The 17,435-nt window shown below is 48.0% G+C and overlaps 1 long non-coding RNA gene across 1 annotated transcript in view; it reads right to left on the reverse strand.

Moving 5' to 3' along the window:
- Positions 1-3,526: 3,526 nt before the first annotated feature.
- LOC135249738 (uncharacterized) overlaps positions 3,527-17,435 on the reverse strand; it is a 198,092-nt gene continuing 184,183 nt past the window's right edge. The window contains exon 4 of the long non-coding RNA XR_010328747.1: positions 3,527-4,164. This is a non-coding gene — a long non-coding RNA (uncharacterized LOC135249738). The remainder of the gene's footprint in view (positions 4,165-17,435) is intronic.

The following is a 17,435-nucleotide window of genomic DNA, read 5'->3' on the forward strand; positions in this document are numbered from 1 at the left end:
GCAGCCTTGATGAAAATAAAAATATGCATTCTTCCAAGCAAATAATGATGACACCATATGGTAATTAATCTCAATTAGCACATACAGAACATACACATCTTTAGGTTGCCATGATTCAATTAAGAAAAATACACGGAAGTCTAATAATAGTTAAAACGGTAACTGTTGCAATAGTCACAATAATAGTAAAAAATTAAGCACAGCAGTGTTGAAATTCATATTGTGGGGGTATCACAGCGTGGGGGTATCAGAGCAGGGGGTATCAGAGCATGGGGGTATCACAGCGTGGGGGTATCAGTGCAGGGGGTATCACAGCATGGGGGTATCACAGCGTGGGGGTATCAGAGCAGGGGGTATCACAGCGTGGGGTATCAGAGCATGAGGGTATCACAGGGTGGGGGTATCAGAGCAGGGGGTATAACAGGGTGGGGGTATCAGAGCAGGGGGTATCAGAGCATCCAAACACTGTCCAAACACTGTTTCTTTTACTATACTCATATGTACACATGGGTATTTCTCTACCTGTGTGTACATGTCAATGTCTGTTAAGCACTTTGTGCTGACTCGGTCAGAAAAAGTGATATATAAATCTGAATGACCTGACTTGACTGTCTGCTCACCTCTGTTTCTCCAGTAAAACAGAACCTGGCAAGCCAAAGACAAAGAGGATAAAAGCTAATAAAACATGTGCTCTGTTCTGCTGGGTTATGGCTCTGCTGGGTTACAGCTCTGCTCTGCTGGGTCACGGCTCTGCTGGGTTACAGCTCTGCTGGGTTAAAGCTCTGCTGAGTTACAGCTCTGCTGGGTTAAAGCTCTGCTGAGTTACAGCTCTGCTGGGTTACAGCTCTGCTGGGTTAAAGCTCTGCTGAGTTACAGCTCTGAAGGGTTAAAGCTCTGCTGAGTTACAGCTCTGCTGGATTACGGCTCTGAAGGGTTACAGCTCTGCTGGGTTACAGCTCTGCTGGGTTAAAGCTCTGCTGGATTACGGCTCTGAAGGGTTACAGCTCTGCTGGGTTACGGCTCTGAAGGGTTACAGCTCTGCTGGGTTACGGCTCTGCTGGGTTAAATCACTGCTGGATTACGGCTCTGCTGGGTTACAGCTTTGCTGGGTTACAGCTATAACACATTCCGTCTCTTCCACCCCTGGTTGTCACGCTCTTGTACAAATATCAAGAACAAATATGACAATTTCTTGGATTCTGTGGAAGAATTCACAGTTTTTCAGGACTGTAGGAATCTTCCCAGTATGATGCCTTAGGGTGGCACAGACTTTTTTGGTCCAAACAGAAAACTGTCAATTTCACAATATGCTGGTTTTTATGTGTGAAATGCACACATCACTTTGTACAAATTGCATTGACACAGAGATGCCTGGATGTCCTGGCTTTAAATCATTAAACCACTCTGTTGTATTTCACTGTACTACTGATGTGAGGTGAGCGATGCGCTCAGTGTGTGCTGTGTCATTCGCTCAGCGGCCTGCGTTAATAACCAACCAATTAGGGCCTTCGGGGGTCCCTGCCTGACAATTACATCTGTTACATTTAGAAAGCAGTAATGCTTAAAAAATATTAATTAAAGTGATTGATCTGAATGTTAAAATTCGATTGAACATGAGCTGAGTGCTATTAACCAGCTGAGCCTATTAGTAACAGATTACAGGAGTTTGCAGTTCTTAATTTTACTACATTTTTACGCCCAGACAGCAGTAAAGGAACAATTCCTAATATTTCATTTTACCTTAAACTTTCCCTGGTTTGCTCAGTGACCCACGTTTCCGGACATTGCTGGCATTTCGCAGACCGTCTTATTCAGAGTGGCTGACACAGGTTCTGTAACACAGCTGCATATTCTACTGCGTAATTCAGGTTAAGCAATAGCAGTGCCTCACCCAAGAGTCAAACCTGCAACCTCCTTAAACGTCACACTGTGCCGCCACTGACATTATTAATCTTTACTTCTCCAATGTTGCAGTTAACTCAGCAAAAGTAGAGCAGTTCTGAAATAATTAAGTAATTCAGTGAAGAACAATAATTAGGTGAAACTCCTCATTTTGTACTAGTTGTCATAAAACAAGGAACCATTGATCATCTCTGCAGGAATATTCAATAGTGGGGAGGGAAGTATGTTACTCAGGCGCAAAGCGATCTGCCTTCAGGCCGGGAGCAGTGAAATCAGTCCATTAATGATTTTTTTCTGGGTCTCAAAACTACAAACATGAATGCCCATAAAAAGCCATTTAAGCATCGACTGAATTTGTAAAATCAGGGTCAAGCATTTGCCAGGAAGAAAGGAACAGCCTTTTCTCTGTTTTCAGTTTCAAATGTCTATTTTCCAAGAGGTTCTCAGAAAATGTTGGGAGTGCGAGTTAATTCACACACATCTGCTTCATACGTGAAGCAGTGCTCTGATAAAGTTAATTCACACACATCTGCTTCATACGAGAAGCAGTGCTCTGATAGTTAATTCACACACATCTGCTTCATACGAGAAGCAGTGCTCTGATAGTTAATTCACACACATCTGCTTCATACGAGAAGCAGTGCTCTGATAGTTAATTCACACACATCTGCTTCATACGAGAAGCAGTGCTCTGATAAAGTTAATGCACACACACACATCTGCTTCATACGTACAGCACCAGAGCTAATGTTATGTCGTCTCCATACTACACTGCTCTGGTGAAGATCTCCTTCTTCTCAAGGCCACAGTCACTCATCACTTGCACTCGTCTTCATGTTGTGGCCGCTGTTGGGAGCGTTCAGTGCTGAAAAGAGGCTGAAAAAGGCCTGAAATGAAAGAAAGGGCTGAAAAGGGAAGGTGGGCGGGGTCTACAAGGAGCTCCAGCATTTGGCAAAAACTAACTGAGGAGAGAACATAGAAGGAAGATCTTTGTAATTTATAATGGCTTTGAAGAAATAAAATCTATTTTTAATAACAACAGGGCTTCCTTATCACATGCAGATCGTCTGAGGTGACAAAGGCCTTTTTAAGCAGGCTTGTCTTTAATAGGCCGCTGCAATGGGGTCAATTAAAAGCTGAAGTGTAATTTCATGCGAGTGCTCTGGTAGAATGTCCTCTTGGCTTCTCGCAGATCCGGGGCTGAGCACTCCTCAATTTACTCTAAATGGCTTCTTGCCGATCTTTTTTTCATCTCCTTTTTTCTTTCTGGCAGAGGTGCATACTCGTTTCATTTCTCATTTACAGACAGATAATCAGAATGTCATTACTGTGTCCAGGCTGGGCGGGCGGGGGGTAATTGAGGAACAGAAAAGGCATTTTAAGTTGGCTGAATAAGTGGAGGGGGGGGGGTTGTGGGGGTTGGGGGGGACTGTGACTGGCAGGCTGGCAGTGCTCCTCATCTCTCAGGTGTCTGGAGACCAGCAGGCCCCCCAAACCCTGTCAGGACCACTAACTTCTCCTCCAGGCCCCCCAGCCCGGCCAGGATCATTAACCTCTCCTCCAGGACACCATGCCTCTTCAGCTTCCCTGGCACGAGGGTGGGGGGGGTTGGGGGATGTTTAAATTTTGGGTCCTGGACTAACCTCTTATTGTGGACAGTTAAACTGCTGGTTTTATCCGTATGGGCCTGGATCTGAAGCCAACGAGGCTCCACAGGTTCATGCCCAGCTGATTTCTTTTACATAAACAGTTTGGTTTGGGCCGGACCGAGTATTTTCAAATCTGCACATTATATGTCAGTAAACAGAAGAGGCACACAAGCGTAGCCTAGCATCTCCCAAAATTTTTATTTAATGAGTCTATAATGTCATTAGCCAATAAGATTGCTATGCTTGGTTTGATTAGGTAATAATGCAACAAGCCTATTTGGATCTATTTTGCTTGTATAATAAAACAGACCATTCAATTAGTGGCTTTTGAGAACATGGGCCAATGAAGCATGGAGGAGGAGCTGGGCTTGCGATGCGAACACACGCGCTGCCCTCCAGCCGCTGCTCTCCTGCTCAGTTGTGTAATGAATTGTGCATTAGTCTGTTTGCTGGGATTGATTCTGTGGACTCACTTTTGCCAATTAAAAAGCTGATGAGTGATGTAATGTAGCTCAGAACTCAGTGTAATTATGCAGACGGCCCGTCTGAGTCCGTTTCAGTGCGCTCTCAGGATGAGACATCCTGCAGAGCCAGCTCCAGGACTTCAGTGGCCCTAAACAAGAACCAACGTGAAAGCCATCGCAGAAGCAATCGCAGGGGTGGCAGAGCCAATCACAGACCGGGGAAGGGGATGGGGGGGATGGGGGGGGTGAAGGGTGGACACAATCGTGGACCAGGGTGGGGGGTGTCGACAATTAAAATGTCTTTCAAAAAAAAAAGTAAAAGCTGAATTGTGTGGCCCGTAGATGATTGTGGCCATAAATGACCAGAGCGCTCATGTTCACAGCCAGTTGTGATGTCTTTTTTTGTGTTTATTTACGAGAAATCATTTATTTTTGATTACAAAGAAGGGTATCTAATGATGGGGAAATTAAAAATAGTCTGGCAGTTTATTAACTTATTTTCATTAAGTTATGGGGGGGGGGGGTTAGAATACCATCTGACTGATGATCATAATCCTGCGTTATTTTGGTTCAGCGTTAAAATTCTGCACATTCTTGGTTCAGGTAAAGATTCAAAGTTCTTTGGTTGAAATCAGGTTCTGCTTAAATTTCAGACCCAGAAATTCTAATAGACGTGCATACAGCACAAAAATATGTTCCTGTATATGCACAGAAAACATGAAGTTTTTTGACGGTGTGAAATTACAAGCCAAAATGTTTCCAGTGAATGAACGTCTATTTTCATATTTTCACCAGAGTAAGTGACAGCTGTTAACACGCTATCTTCTGATTTCCCAGCATGCATTGGTGGATCACATCTGCTTTAGTAAAGTATACTAATTATGTTATGTTTATAGTATTTCATAAGTAGCAGTTAACAGTTGTTGTGATGTAAAATTAGTTTTTTGAATGACTCATTCACTCACAAGCTTGAGCAGATTGAGGGACTGGCTAATTTCAAAGCTCCAGTACAGCGTGAAGATCATGACTGACGTATTTTTACACACACACACACACACACACACACATACACACACACATACGCTTGCACACACACACACACATACACACACACACGCACACGCACACCCGTACACTTGGACACACACACACAGTCACACACAGGTGGAAGGCCTAACATTGTATTTGTGAAACTGTGTTATATGTTCATATACTGTAGGTATGTCACACACGTAACCTTTATGGGTATATGTCCATAAGCATTGGTATTGATTATTAGGAAACCATGTTACTTGGATAAATGACAGGGTATTTACATTCTAACCAATCAGCAGTGTGTGCATTTAGTGGACTGCCAATCAGAAGTCAGCCTGAAGTGAATATCAATTACAGAATAGGCACGCTGTGCCAGACCTCAAGTTCTCATGTTAAGAAATGATGTCCAAAAAAAAAGTGATCACACAGGGCCTTTAATATTTTTGACATTATACCTTCCTTTCTCCTCCCTGATTGGCCAAAGAGCCCTGCCCACCCGGCAGGCTGCCAGAACCCTGATTGGCCGCAGCAGTACATCTCCATCTCATTCATCACGCAAAGACGGATAATCAGAAAGTCATTACAGTAGCTTGACACGGGCGCTTGCTCGGGGAAGACAGAGTAATTGAGTGCCAGGGAGAGGAGGAGGGTAGCCTGCACGTGGGAATGAGGGAACGAGGGATGATGGATGTCTGGGTCCCACCGGAGGGGGGGGGGGGGGTAGACGAGCTGGCAGAAAGAGACAGACAGATGGACTCTGCTGGACAGAGGGATGGAGATAGCTATCTAGGGACCGTGAAGCCATAAGAACTAGCTGTCACCCCCTCACCCCATCCTTTACCGAGAGGAAAAATAAAAAGAGAGAAAAAAGGAAGGAAAAATGAAAGGATGTCAGCCAGACGGAGGAGCCTCTCCTAAAGAAGGGAGGAAAAAGAAAGGAGATCAGAAAACAAACTGAGCTGAATAAATGGGTAAGAACGATGGATGGGACAGACGAGGTTGTTTTTGTTGCACACACACTCAAACAGTTCAATTTAATCTGTTTTTCTCAATCCCTGCCCTTCACCCGCATGTCAGGCTTTTCTATTTACCGCTGCTATTCTGTCCATTTGCCGCTGAATGCCTCCCTTTGCTACGTGCTCCTGTTCATCAAGTGAAAGTCCCCAAAACCCTCAGCACAGAATGGGGATTAAAAGCAAGGGGAGGACTGGCTGCACTCCTATTGCCACATCATTGCTGCATTTCCTGCTGTACACAACCTCCAAAAATACATTCATAACAACCTAATGGTGCTGTTCAGAAATATCTAATGAAAAAAGCAATCGCTTTATTAAATCATATGCTGGAAACCCTCCAGTCTAAGGCCATGGCATCAGAGCTGGAGACAGCACAGGCCCACTTCCTGTTCCTGTTATGGTAACACAGAGACAGCACAGACCCCCTTCCTGATACAGTAACAGAGAGACAGCACAGACCCCCTTCCTGTTACAGTAACACAGAGACAGCACAGGCCCACTCCTGATGTTCAGCACCTAGAGGAACTCCAACTGTCCTGTTATAGGTGTACCCCAAGGCCCCGTATACGGTCCTCTGCTCTTTTCTCTGTACAGCTGGCCTGTCAGTCATTGGTATTGTACATGTTTTTCCAATGATTGTGTAACCTGAGATATGGTTTCCTGGTTTATGGTAAGTGTGTGTGTGTCCAAGCAAGTGTTTGAGGGGAGATACATCATGTCAACAAAAATAGAAAGCAAGCAAGAGAGATTTTTAAAGTAAAAAAGGAAGATAAAGAAAATAGGATGGAATGAAAAAGGTGGAAAGATAGATAGAGAGAGAGAAGGGGGGGGTAAGCAAGGCCCCCCCCCCGAATGAGCTGGTCATTCTCCTCTGGTACAGCACTAGCGCTCACCTGTGCTGGACCCCTAAGGATGATGGGATAGCAAGAAAGGCACTTTAAGTGAATAAACGGGTTCCTCATTGCAGAATATTAAAGGGCCCCAGCACCCATGTTAGGCTTGCTGCTTCTGTTTCTTATCTGTGAAAACTGCAGTGATGGATTATCGCCCTTCCGCTGCATTCGCTTAATAACAAGGATGGATTAAAGGCTTCCTTTGTATCGCCCAGAAACTCATTGCATCCTTCAATTTCTTTCAACCTTCAAAACCGCATCGTTTGACTGAGCACTTTGAGAGCCCGGTAGGTAAATCAGTTGTGTGTGTCGAACATCTTTTGGAGCAGTGGGATCCAAGGTTCCGCTCTGTGAATATTTTAAAGTTGAAGACGCTGGCATTTCAGAAAATGGCCTCGGCAGCCTTTCCTGAAGGCAGAGGAGAGCGATTTGAAAGACCCCCTTGGCAGATCTGAACGCACCCCCCGCTCAGACCACACTTATCTGTAATTCACAGGGAAATCACAGCCGCCTCTCAGACAGACGCCTGCTTCTGCTCCTTCTCTGAATATGCAGCCAACCCCGCTCAAGAAAACACATTTACCTCAGCCAATGGCCCAGACTCCATTTCCCAGAAAAACTCTCATCTTTCGGGGCATTTTCCTTGTGCTGAAGCACATCGGGAAGTAATGCTCCTTATTACTGTGGCTACCCTGCACTGGGATGGACTGACTGATGGAGGATATGAAGCAGCATCCGGTGCTTCACACCCTCAGGCCTGATGTTTAGATAGAGTGCAGGCGCTATAAGGCCTGTGCTTCTGAGCACATTAGCCACGCGCCGCATGATCCTGCAGGGAGGCTCCTGCTCAGCCCCACTGAGCCTCAGAAACATGCTGCGAATGAGACAGAGACCCCAGAGACTGGTACCCCAGAGACTGAGACCCCAGAGACTGGTACCCCAGAGACAGAGACCCCAGAGACTGGTACCCCAGAGACTGAGACCCCAGAGACTGGTACCCCAGAGACAGAGACCCCAGAGACTGGTATCCCAGAGACAGATACCCCAGAGACTGATACACCAGAGACTGATACCCCTGAGACTGGTACCCCAGAGACTGGTACCCTAGAGACTGGTACCCCAGAGACTGAGACCCCAGAGACTGGTACCCCAGAGACTGATACACCAGAGACTGATACCCCTGAGACGCTTCCAGATGAACCACTAAAGGGACTATGGGACAGTGACAAATAAAAGAAGGGTGGAGGAAAAGGGTGCAGGAGAAGGGTGGAGGAGGTGAGTGGAGATACAGTCCAGCAGACCAGACATCTTATGGCTGGGCACACGGAGGTCATGAATCCAGCTGCAGGGCAAAATGGGGGCATAAGAAGTCAGACGTACAGACTCAGAGTGGGGTTACAGACACAGACAGATGTACAGTCTCAGAGTGGGGTTAGGGTTAGACACACAGACACAAAGATGTACAGACTCAGAGTGGGGTTAGGGTTAGACACACAGACACACAGATGTACAGTCTCAGAGTGGGGTTAGGGTTAGACACACAGACACACAGACGTACAGACTCAGAGTGGGGTTACAGACACAGACAGACGTACAGACTCAGAGTTGGGTTAGGGTTAGACACACAGACACACAGACGTACAGACTCAGAGTGGGGTTACAGACACTGACAGACGTACAGACTCAAAGTGGGGTAAGGGTTAGACACACAGACACACAGACGTACAGACTCAGAGTGGGGTTAGGGTTAGACACACAGACACACAGACTCAGAGTGGGGTTACAGACACAGACAGATGTACAGACTCAGAGTGGGGTTAGGGTTAGACACAGACACACAGACGTACAGACTCAGAGTGGGGTTACAGACACAGACAGACCTACAGACTCAGAGTGGGGTTAGGGTTAGACACACAGACACACAGACGTACAGACTCAGAGTGGGGTTAGGGTTAGACACACAGACACACAGATGTACAGACTCAGAGTGGGGTTACAGACACAGACAGACGTACAGACTCAGAGTGGGGTTAGGGTTAGACACACAGACACACAGATGTACAGACTCAGAGTGGGGTTACAGACACAGACAGATGTACAGACTCAGAGTGGGGTTACAGACACAGACAGACGTACAGACTCAGAGTGGGGTTAGGGTTAGACACACAGACGCACAGATGTACAGACTCAGAGTGGGGTTAGGGTTAGACACACAGACACACAGATGTACAGACTCAGAGTGGGGTTAGGGTTAGACACACAGACACACAGATGTACAGATCAGAGTGGGGTTAGGGTTAGACACCAGACACACAGATGTACAGACTCAGAGTGGGGTTAGGTTAGACACACAGACACACAGATGTACAGACTCAGAGTGGGGTTAGGTTAGACACACAGACACCGACGTACAGACTCAGAGTGGGGTTACAGACACAGACAGATGTACAGACTCGAGTGGGGTAGGGTTAGACACACAGACACACAGATGTACAGACTCAGAGTGGGGTTAGGTTAGACACACAGACACACAGATGTACAGACTCAGAGTGGGGTTAGGGTTAACACACAGAACACAGAGTACAGATCAGTGGGTTACAGACACAGACAGATTACAGACTCAGAGTGGGGTTAGGGTTAGACACACAGACACACAGATGTACAGACTCAGAGTGGGGTTAGGGTTAGACACACAGACACACAGATGTACAGACTCAGAGTGGGGTTAGGTTAGACACACAGACACACAGACGTACAGACTCAGAGTTGGGGTTGACAGACACAGACAGATGTACAGACTCAGAGTGGGGTTAGCGGAGAGCACAGAAGATTACAGACTCAGAGTGGGTTAGGGTTAGACACACAGGACCACAGATGTACAGACTCAGAGTGGGGTTACAGACACAGCGATGTACAGACTCAGGTGGGTTAGTTAGACACACAGACACAGAGTACAGACTCGAGTGGGGTTACAGCACAGACGATGTACAGACTCAGAGTGGGGTTACAGACACAGACAGACGTACAGACTCAGAGTGGGGTTAGGGTTAGACACACAGACCACAGATGTACAGAATCAGAGTGGTGGTTAGGTTGACACACAGACACAAGATGTACAGACTCAGAGTGGGGTTAGGGTTAGACACCGACACAAGATGTACAGACTCGTGGTAGGTGACACAAGAACACACTGATGTACAATCAATGGGGTTAGGATAACAAGACACAGACGTACAGACTCAGGTGGGAGTTAGGGTTAGACACACAGACACAGATGTACAGACTCAGAGTGGGGTTAGGGTTAGACACACAGACACAAGATGTACAGACTCAGAGTGGGGTTAGGGTTAGACACACAGACACAGACACAGATCAGAGTGGTTACGACACAGACGTAAGTCAGAGTGGGGTTAGGGTTAGACACACAGACACACAGACGTACAGACTCAGAGTGGGGTTAGGTTAGACACAGACACACAGATGTACAGACTCAGAGTGGGTAGGGTTAGACACACAGACACACAGACGTACAGACTCAGAGTGGGTTACAGACACAGACAGACGTACAGACTCAAGTGGGGTTAGGGTTAGACACACGACACCAGACGTACAGACTCAGAGTGGGGTTAGGGTTAGACACACAGACACACAGATGTACAGACTCAGAGTGGGGTTACAGACACAGACAGACGTACAGACTCAGAGTGGGGTTAGGGTTAGACACACAGACACACAGATGTACAGACTCAGAGGTGTGGGGTTACAGACACAGACAGACGTACAGGGACTCAGCAGTACCGAGTGGGGTTAGGTTAGACACACAGACACACAGAGTACAGACTCAGAGTGGGGTTAGGGTTAGACACACAGACACACAGATGTACAGACTCAGAGTGGGGTTGTAGACACACAGACAAGATGTACAGACTCAGAGTGGGGTTAGGGTTAGACACACAGACACACAGATGTACAGACTCAGAGTGGGGTTACAGACACAGACAGATGTACAGACTCAGAGTGGGGTTACAGACACAGACAGACGTACAGACTCAGAGTGGGGTTAGGGTTAGACACACAGACGCACAGATGTACAGACTCAGAGTGGGGTTAAGGTTAGACACACAGACACACAGATGTACAGACTCAGAGTGGGGTTAGGGTTAGACACACAGACACACAGATGTACAGACTCAGAGTGGGGTTAGGGTTAGACACACAGACACACAGATGTACAGACTCAGAGTGGGGTTAGGGTTAGACACACAGACACACAGATGTACAGACTCAGAGTGGGGTTAGGGTTAGACACACAGACACACAGACGTACAGACTCAGAGTGGGGTTACAGACACAGACAGATGTACAGACTCAGAGTGGGGTTAGGGTTAGACACACAGACACACAGATGTACAGACTCAGAGTGGGGTTAGGGTTAGACACACAGACACACAGATGTACAGACTCAGAGTGGGGTTAGGGTTAGACACACAGACACACAGATGTACAGACTCAGAGTGGGGTTACAGACACAGACAGATGTACAGACTCAGAGTGGGGTTAGGGTTAGACACACAGACACACAGATGTACAGACTCAGAGTGGGGTTAGGGTTAGACACACAGACACACAGATGTACAGACTCAGAGTGGGGTTAGGGTTAGACACACAGACACACAGCCCCTGGGACGCGCGCGGACCGTTTAGCGGGTGGTGTGACGTACGGCTGGCGGCCGACGCAAAGCGGCCACAGGGGAGCGGTTGAGAGAGAGAGAGATTAACGCTGATGACTTCCTGTACGCCTGCAGCGCCCATACCGCCATCGTAAGGGCGGCGGTTTACACCTCACCGCTCTCCCGCCCATGCATCGCTCCTCTGGACCCCCCCACCCATCCGCCCCTGCCCCCCCCCCCCGTCCATCACCTGGCATCGATTTCCACCCATCCCAGCAGCATACCAAATACACAGAAACACAGGCATCGCTGTGGAATACAGTACAGTGATTACAGATTAATACACCCTCAAAGTTTCATAAAAACACTCTGAGTAATTTTAGTCCAACTTCAATTATTGTAAGGACAGAAAGAGTATTACTGTAAGTATTATAGCTCGTGACAAATGTCATAACAGATCATGATGTATGCAACAAATTTTAACTGCAGTATTCAAAAGTGGTATTGAAATGCATTCATGAATTTAGATAACATATTATGCGCAGTGTCTGCGTAGCTGTTATATTTATAAAGGGCCACATATTAATATAATCCAACAGATAGATATTTACTGAAGGAACAGGGTCAGGGTTGAACACTTCTGCCTGATCTGAGGATGGCAGCAGCCGGTCCAGCATCGTGGCCACAGTCCTGACAGCGTGTGGTCTGGCGGACCAATCCGCTTTCTGCTGACACCTTCCTTTCTTCTCCCCCCTCCCCTCTCCTTCCTTTTCTCCTCCTCCTGCTCTTCCCATCTGATTTAGGGGGGGAGGGGTGTGATGAATGGAAGGATGGAAAGAAGAAAAGTCGATAGAGTGATGTAAGATGGGGTTTAATGGCTCTGTGTGTGCTTGGCATGGGGAAGACTGCACCAATCCCGCCATTTTACACACTTACAGCACCGCTATCAGCCACTGGCCCAACCCGCCAATGACCTGTACACTCTGGCTCTGACTTCAGATTCAGCTCCGGCTCCTGCTCCAGTTCTGACTCCTGCTCCAGCTCTGACTCCTGCTCCAGCTCTGGCTCCTGCTCCAGCTCTGGCTCCTGCTCCAGCTCTGGCTCCTGCTCCAGCTCTGACTCCTGCTCCAGCTCTGACTCCTGCTCCAGCTCTGACTCCTGCTCCAGCTCTGACTCCTGCTCCAGCTCTGACTCCTGCTCCAGCTCTGACTCCTGCTCCAGCTCTGGCTCCTGCTCCAGCTCTGACTCCTGCTCCAGCTCCAGCTCTGACTCCTGCTCCAGCTCCAGCTCTGACTCCTGCTCCAGCTCTGACTCTAGCTTGGACTCTGGGTTCAGTTTCAGATACGGCTCCCTCTCCGGCTCCAGATCCAGATTCAGATCCAAAGCCTAATTTCTTTTTGCTAATGTAGCGCTACAAATAGCAGCAGCACCAACAAAAACACCGCACTTGGGAGCGAGAAGTGTGCCAGTCAAACCCAGTGTTGTTTTTGTCAATCTTATGACAAATCTTTTTTTACCAACGCCCAGTTTTTTGATGATGATGATTAAGACAGCGACATAACAAAAATGCAGATGGAATGATGACAATGACAAATTTGTTTTGCATTTTAAATGAGGAAAATATGACTAAATGAAAACAGATCCAGACCATGACTAACTCAAAAACAACACTGCTGAGAGCACATCGCCCAGGGAAACTCACCTCTCACCTGGCCGCCCATCGCATCAGACCACACACGCGCGTGTGAGGACGTGTGTCACTACGCCTCCCATCGCATCAGACCACACACGCGTGTGTGAGGACGTGTCACTACGACCTCCCATCGAATCAGACTGCACACACGCGTGAGGACGTGTGTCACTACGACCTCCCATCGAATCAGACCGCACACACGCATGTGAGGATGTGTCACTACGCCTCCCATCGCATCAGACCACACACGCGTGTGTGAGGACGTGTGTCACTACGCCTCCCATCGCATCAGACCACACACGCGTGTGTGAGGACGTGTCACTACGACCTCCCATCGAATCAGACCGCACACACGCGTGAGGACGTGTGTCACTACGACCTCCCATCGAATCAGACCGCACACACGCATGTGAGGATGTGTGTCACTACGCCTCCCATCGCATCAGACCTCACACGCGTGTGTGAGGACGTGTGTCACTACGACCTCCCATCGAATCAGACCGCACACACGCATGTGAGGATGTGTGTCACTACGCCTCCCATCGCATCAGACCGCACACACGCGTGTGAGGATGTGTGTCACTACGCCTCCCATCACATCAGACCGCACACGCGTGTGTGAGGACGTGTGTCACTACGCCTCCCATCGCATCAGACCACACACGCGTGTGTGAGGACGTGTCACTACGACCTCCCATCGAATCTGGACCCCTGCCTCACCCAAAACTACAGACCGGTATCCCTTCTTCCATTCCTATCTAAAACTCTCGAACGTGCTGCGTCTAACCAACTTTCCTCTTTTCTTTCTAAACATAACCTCCAAGACCCTCAGCAGTCTGGTTTCAGACCCGGTCACTCGACGGAGACTGCCCTGCTCTCCGTCACTGAGTCTCTCCACGCAGCACACGCAGCATCCCGTTCATCTGTCCTAATTCTTCTTGACCTCTCAGCTGCCTTCGACACCGTTGACCATCCTACACTTCTGTCTTCCCTGACAAAATTGGGAATTTGCGGACCAGCCCTCAACTGGATTGCGTCCTATCTCTCCGGCCGCTCCTTCCAGGTTGCCTGGGCCGGTGCAGTATCAGCTCCTCGTCCCCTCACAACTGGGGTCCCTCAGGGCTCTGTCCTTGGTCCCCTCCTCTTTTCTCTGTATACTAGGTCCCTTGGCCCTGTTATTGCCGCCCATGGCATGTCATATCATCTCTATGCAGATGATATTCAACTTTTCTACTCTTTCTCTCCCACAGACACTCAGGTCTCCGATCGCATATCCGCCTGCCTGAGTGACATCCAGAGCTGGATGACCAAACACCAGCTCAAGCTCAACACAAACAAAACGGAACTTCTCCATATTCCTTCTCTTACCTCTCCCACTTCTCATCTCCCCATTTCTTTAGGAGACACTCCCTACACCCTTCGCAGAGTGCCCGAAATCTTGGAGTTGTGCTCGACAACAGGCTGTCACTCTCTGAGAATATCGCGGCAACCACCCGGTCGTGCAGGTTCATCCTGTACAATATCCGCAGAATAAGACCACTCCTCACCAATTATTCCACACAGCTCCTGGTCCAGGCCATGATACTGTCACGTCTGGACTACTGCAACTCCCTCCTGGCTGGCCTCCCAGCATCAGCCACCAGACCCCTTCAGCTCATCCAGAATGCAGCAGCACGTCTGGTTTACAACCTCCCTCGTGACTCCCACGTCACTCCCTCCTCATCTCCCTCCACTGGCTACCAGTGCAAGCTCGCATCCGGTTTAAGACACTGGTGCTTGCTTTCCAAGCAGTCAAGGGGTCAGCTCCTGGTTATCTGCAGAAGATGATCAGACCCTACAAGCCGGCCAGATCGCTCCGATCGGCTACTACAGGGCGGCTGATTCCTCCCCTACACGAGCAGCAACAAGGTCTCGACTCTTTGCAGTTCTGGCCCCACGATGGTGGAACGATCTTCCAGTGGAGGTCAGAACAGCAGAGTGTCTGAGCACCTTCAAACGGAAACTCAAGACGCACCTCTTCTCTGTGTACCTCTCTCCTCTTCCCTAAACCCCCTCCCATAACTATAAAAAAAAAAAAAAAAAAAAAAAAATTTTGTTCAGACTATCTTGTTTTTCCTTATTGTATGCATCATAGTAAAGGCTTTTTATCTACATGTTGTTCAATGGACTTATGCGGACTTGATCCTGAGTTTGGTTACTCTGTTGTAAGTCGCTCTGGATAAGAGCGTCAGCTAAATACCTATAATGTAATGTAATGTAATGAATCAGACCGCACACACGCGTGAGGACGTGTGTCACTACGACCTCCCATCGAATCAGACCGCACACACGCATGTGAGGATGTGTCACTACGCCTCCCATCGCATCAGACCGCACACGCGTGTGTGAGGACGTGTGTCACTACACCTCCCATCGAATCAGACCGCACACACGCGTGTGAGAATGTGTGTCACTACGACCTCCCATCGAATCAGACCGCACACACGCATGTGAGGATGTGTGTCACTACGCCTCCCATCACATCAGACCGCACACGCGTGTGTGAGGACGTGTGTCACTACGCCTCTCATCGAATCAGACCGCACACACGCGTGTGAGGATGTGTGTCACTACGCCAGCCATCTCATGAGAACACAACACCATTGAAGGGCAAACAGGCTGCTTACAGCAAGCTTACAAGCTTTCTGACCCCCCCCTTAAAGGGGTGAACTAGGATGGGGAGCAATTTCATGGAAAAATTCATCATTCATTATTATTTTTCCTCTTATCCTTTGAAATGTTTACTATTATTATTATTATTGATAGCATTGATAATAAGTCAGTTCTGATGAAAAAGAATAAATATGACGACTGGTTCACATTTTATTTGAGTAAAATAAAGGCAATGTGCACTTTCCAAATCTGAAAGGTGAGCCTGGCTTTTAAAATGTCCGATTGGTGGAGTTCAGTCCAGGCTGTTAGGAGTTTTCACAGAGTTTCCTTCAGTTCAGCGCGGAAAATGTGTTAACAGGAGAGATGGAGGGGTGTCCAGCACAGACCATTACAGCAATATCCTGCACTAATGTGCATTATTAACATTCATTATTTATTGCAGGCGTGCTCCGTCCTCATGTTCATATTCCAAATGCGGTGACTCACACTTTGGCTCAAAAACTTTACTCAAGAAGTTCCTATCACAAAATTTGAAAATTAAAAATTTAACAAACATCAGAGCATCAGAGAGTTGGAGAGTGAGTCAGAGAGTGAATCAGAGAGTTGGAGAGTGAGTCAGAGAGTGAATCAGAGAGTTGGAGAGTGAGTCAGAGTGTGAATCAGAGAGTTGGAGAGTGAGTCAGAGAGTGAATCAGAGGGTCAGACAGTGATTGCGAGACAGAGCTTTTTCTTGGTCTCTTCCTCCTGATGTACACAGAAATAAATGACAGATTACTGAATGGACAACATGCATCAATTAAACTGCATCCTGGACTTTATCTAAATCTGTACAAAACCATATGCCAGCTAAGCCTGGCTGCTGAAATTCTTACTAACCCGGAATAAAAGATCTGAGCTACTTTCCAAACATATGTCTGTTTCTGTCTATTTATTAGTCCACTTTAGCACTTCACAAATTCCTGATTGCCTCTTTTCATGAATATTCGTCTCCTCATTAGCTGAAATGAGCACCTGTGAATCTCCATCTCACTCAGTCAGCGGGAGAGAAGACCCGCCGTGGCTGAGCGGGCCGGAGCCAGAACGCGTGGCCTGAATCAGGTGTGTGTGTTTAGCAGAGCGCTGCGTTCAGGGGAGCCCTGCATTAACAAAGCAATCAAAGCCCTGAAAACAGGCCAAGGCCCTGGGCCCCAGAGGAATGCTCCCGAAAAACACAATCAGACTGACCGCAGGGGTGTCTGGCACCTGGCCCCACCCGGGCCAAACCTCCTGCCTCGGTCACTACCCACAATGCCCTGCAGTCATTCATAATTAAAGAGTAAATGAGGCCACAGGACCGCCGCAGTGCTGCCATGACCTCTCTGGGCACTGCGGTGCATTACAGGGCACCCGACCCTCAGCATCAGCACCTGTCCCTCCATCACACCCCACTCTCCCTAGCAACAGTTGCTAAAGAGACCAGAC

The sequence above is a fragment of the Anguilla rostrata genome, chromosome 3, assembly GCF_018555375.3.
Source record: "Anguilla rostrata isolate EN2019 chromosome 3, ASM1855537v3, whole genome shotgun sequence".
In the NCBI taxonomy this organism is placed as follows: Eukaryota; Metazoa; Chordata; class Actinopteri; order Anguilliformes; family Anguillidae; genus Anguilla; species Anguilla rostrata.